We start from the raw sequence: 4,834 nt of genomic DNA on the forward strand, positions 1-4,834 counted from the left end.
TAGGGAAGTATCTGATATGGATCATGTTCCTTCCTTGTACACAGGAGATGGAACTGCAAATCAAGAGAACAGTTAAGATGCTAGAAAATGACAACAACCAGACAAAACGATGAGGAAGGAGACGAGAATATGTGAAACAAAAGAGATAGGATTAGGCCAATCTGATCCTAGTTACTTAGAATAATAAGCCAATGTCAGAATGCAAACGTTGGGAGGTGAATATTTCCATTTCCCACAGTAGAGATCACTAAAAAGGAACTCCTAAGTTAGGCTTGGAAAAGTTGAAGGGATGTGAAGAGATAGATACACGGAGTTCTCTGGGGATACATCTGGTGATCCCATCTCTAGGTAGGTAGGTGATCAAACTGAAATGGCAGCTCCACTGTGTGCAGGGTCAGGAACCAAGACTTTCTCTCCTGTTGCTTTGCTGTTGAGAGGGGCTGCGGGATGGAGTGGGATTCCACTCTCAAGGCTCACCACCAGTGGCCGATTCCTCAAGCATGGCATACGTATCCTGGGAGCAAAAAGACGAGGAGGAGAAAAGAAAGTCAGTACTATCCTTTAAAATAATTCTGAAAGAACTTATATTTTACCAGCTACAACTTAGTCACCAAGTCTAACTGCAAAGCATGTCGGAAAATTGTCCCAGAGCACCTAAGTGTTGTTTCTACCCAGAAAGTGGGCAATGATGTAGGGTAATAGATAGTGCCAGAGTCTCTTTCATCTTTCCTTTGATAATCAGTGCAAATCCTCTTACAAACCTGTAGTTTTGTGACACTCCACTCTTTTCCAATGGAGACAAAAACTGAGTTTCATGGCAGGGAGTAGCATTTTTTGTCTCTCCATATGCTGCCCCATTTCTCTTACTCTGGAAAAGTCCGCCGCTCGTTACAATGAGAAAATATTTCTCAGATGCCAAAAGCAAAGTTGATCTGTTGTGTAGAGTTGAGGTGTGATCTATAGAAACTTCTAGCTGAGCCCTAGACACTGATGGTCCTCAGGGTGTTCTGTGATTTTTATATTTCTGGTTCCTTTGGGGCACTGTGCTTAAAGTGTAGGATATATAGTTATGTTTTAATTTTAAATGTATTTCCATAATGCTCTCCATTGAATAAATACTTGTTGACCTAAATGCATGTCAATAATTGTGTTAGTCTTGATAAGTCCTTTTAACAGAGAATAAATATAGATAAAATTATATCTCTCGGACCCTCAGATGCCTAGAGTATAATGAGTGGATGACAAGTGTAGCAACAACGAGGGAATATTTCAACAAGAACAGTGTCACCACACCCCCCCACTATTATATCATATATTTAATATATCATATTAAATATTATATCATATTTAATGTGTATATTCAACATATTTTATATTATATTATATTTCAGCATATGTTCGAGTAGAGATCAGTAATATATTCTTTCCATTTTCCAAAAGAGAAATATTTAGTAACTTGCACTTAAAAGGAAAATAGGGGCACATGGGTGGCTCAGTCTGTCGAGCCTCCGACTTCAGCTCAGGTCACAGTCTCAGTGTTCATGGGATCAAGCCCCACGTCGGGTCGGGTTTTGCGTTGACAGTGCGGAACCTGCTTCGGATGCTGTATCTCCTTCTCTCTCTGTCCCTCCCCTGCTCCCCCTCTCTGTCTCAAAAATAAATATTTTTAAAAACAGGAAAATAGAGAAGAACTGCTTCTACCTGTTTTGGAAAAGAGAAGAGATATAAATATATCCCCCAAAATTAAGGCATTGAGGGGAGCTTCTTCTTTCAGATTTTCTTAAGTGTAAGCCTGTCTGCCACTAACATGTCCACCTAAGGGTGATGCTGGATGAAGGTGTTTTCATTGAAACCACCACAGCGTACTCAGCTGGAGAATTCTGCCCCTGGTTAGAACGACGAGGGTAGGGAGATTATCTATAGCATTAACAATATTTAATTGTCCCTTTCGTACGTGATAAATGGAAGTGATGCTTGTTACCTGCCGCAGCTTGCCAGGCAAACAAAGCCATGTGCCCGCACTATTAGGCGCTTTGGGCACAGAAAGCTGTGGAGTGCAATGTGATGGGTTAGGTATTACTCTTCTTGCAACATGGACCCCACAATAACACCATAAGCCACTGATTGCACAACATAGCATATGTCCTCAGATATTTAGTTTAGGTACATAAAACCTTCGGATACATTTTACATTGTTCTATCTAGCCTGTCAGACAGTCTGGTGCTACAGACGAAAATAATATGAGTTTGACACATTCGATGCACTATATTGGGACAAATAAGGCATTTGAAGATGGGAAACTGCACAAGTTCAAAAATTTAATATTAATCTTTAAGCGGCGTGTCTGCTTTCAGAGTTTGGAAATAAATACCTAAGGCTTGTGTGATTGAAACACAATTGTGGTTTCCCGTTTTTTGTGGTTCATCATTTTCATTACTTACACGCATCTAATTTAATCTATCATTTTTATTGGAGTTTTCTGATTTAAGAAAGGGTATAAAATTACATTTTGTTGAGTTACAAATGTGACTACAATAGCTATTAATATTTCTTCAGGTCTGGTGTCCATGTGCTCAGAATGAGATTGTGCTATTTTATTACATTCAAAAATGTTTCTGTTTTCACTGCCTTCTTCGTTCTGCACGATCTGTGTTTCCAGTGTTGTTCATAAAAGTTTCTTAAGATCTGTTGCTATAGTCACTATTATTCAACACATATTTTTACAGTAATATACTCTATTAATACTTTAAGGAAAAGGACGTAGTATTTCAGATAAATGAATGTGTTTCTAACAATCCTTCTTATGCTCTAGCAGCAGAAACGATCTAATTCTGCATTTTCTAAATGCCCATATATACTGTAGAGCTATCACATATAATTTTGAAATGCAGGAACATAATGCTTTGAATACAATGAAGCTGGTCATATAAAAAAATATATCCAATACGGGGGCGCCTGGGGGTTCAGTGGGTTAAGAGTCCAACTTCAGCTCGGGTCATGATCTCACAGCTCATGAGCACAGAGCCTGGACCCTGCTTCAGATTTTGTGTCCCTCTCTCATTCCACCCCTCCCCAGCTCATGCTGTCTCTTCTCTCTTTCAAGAATAAATAAACATTAAAAAAAATTAAAATATCTCCAACATATAATAATTTGAAAAAAAGTACTTTTGGCAAATATAATCATTTAATTTTCATAACATTCTGGTAGAGCTGGACCATGGTCTACAATTTAGAGGTCAGATAAATGAGTCCCAAACAAGTCAATACATTCACTCAAAGTTACAGCTTAGGGACTTGAGGTCCAGGACCACACAGCAGATCTTGGACTCCAATCTGTGTCTCATTCTACTATCCCAATCTGCATGCAGAAATAGAATTCTTCCAGACCGGCAAGGTCAACCTCCTTGAGGCTCTTTATCAAAAGAAACTTCATAGTAGGCCAAATTAAGCCACACGTCAAAACATCTATCTTTTCCTGTGTTTATTAAGAGAACAAGCTTCCTCTTCTAACTGCTACTTTATATTTGTCCTTCACTTCATATCCAAGTGCTTTTTTAAAGAGGAGATTACATTCACTTTATCTAGGTGGTAGATTTTTTTTTTTTTTTTTTTTTTTTGAGAGTGAGAGAGCATGAACAGGGAGAGGAGCAGAGGGAGAGAGAGAGAGAATCTTATGCAGGCTCCTGGCTCATGGGGCTCGATCCCATGACTCTAGGATCATGACCTGAGCTGAAATCAAGAGTTAGGTACTCAACCAACTGAGCCACCCAAGCGCCTGTTTAATACACACCTTTAATCTGCACTCTACTTTGGAGGTATGATTTTTTTGAAAACTTCCTTTTCTAAAATCCTATTATGGATTGACTCATGTCCCTCTAAAATTCATATGTTGAAGACCTAATCTCAACTACCTCAGAATGTGACCTTACTAGGAATAGTGGTGTTGCAGATACAATTAGTTAAGTTGAGGCATACTGGCCCTTAATCTGAGGGACATCCTTACAAAAGGAACAGATGTGGGCATAGACTTATATGGACACAGGGGGGATACCATGTGAAGATAAGGGCAGAGATTGGAGTGATTTTTCTACATACCAAGGGATGCCATGCCAAGAACTGCCAGAAACCATAAGAAGCTAGTAGAGAACCATGGCAGAGATTCTTCCTCATAGAACTCACCAGCTCTGCCGACACTTGATCTCAGACTTCTAGCCTCTAGAACTGTGACACCATAGCTTTCTGTTGAGGAAGCCACTCAGTTCATGGTACGTTGCTATGGTAGCCTTAAGCCAACAAATACACACTTTTCTTTTCCTTTAGAAAATCGTTATTCTTTCCAGACCCTTCCTTTTTGATGTATTTATTATGATTTACCTAGTTATTTGTTATTTATTTATTTATTTTTAAAGATTCTTTAGGAGTCCCTAATAATGTAGGTTTCCCATCCTCTGTTAATGATTCAAAGGGTAGTTTTTCACCATGGTCTGTTCTTGCGCGTTAGTCTCCACACACTTTTTTTGGAATAATATCAAAACCTTGTGGTTTCAGCTATCATCCATTTATATATCCCAACCACATATCTTCTAAAGTTTAGGCACAAATTACTCAATGTATCTAAAACTAAATTTATTGCATTCATTACATTCCCCTATCTTCTTTTCTCTCTTTGTTCAGTGCAAGCCACTCCTTTAACTCAGTTACACAAGCAAAAATAGTGAATGAAGGTCAATCTATACTCATCACTTAACTTCATGCCCTACACTTAAATAGTGAATAAGCTCAGCAAATTCTATAACCGGAATAGTTTTTAAATAAGTCTATCTTTTGCAATCA

General features: G+C 38.5%; 1 long non-coding RNA gene across 1 annotated transcript; it reads right to left on the reverse strand.

Annotated features, from left to right (window-relative positions):
* Positions 1-207: 207 nt before the first annotated feature.
* LOC113600357 (uncharacterized) lies at positions 208-4,198 on the reverse strand. The gene is made up of 2 exons (XR_003421501.2): positions 4,097-4,198; positions 208-514 (listed from the first exon to the last, which is right to left on the reverse strand). It is a non-coding gene; the product is annotated as an uncharacterized LOC113600357 (long non-coding RNA).
* Between the last annotated feature and the right edge of the window lie 636 nt (positions 4,199-4,834).

This window comes from Acinonyx jubatus, chromosome B1, assembly GCF_027475565.1.
Source record: "Acinonyx jubatus isolate Ajub_Pintada_27869175 chromosome B1, VMU_Ajub_asm_v1.0, whole genome shotgun sequence".
In the NCBI taxonomy this organism is placed as follows: Eukaryota; Metazoa; Chordata; class Mammalia; order Carnivora; family Felidae; genus Acinonyx; species Acinonyx jubatus.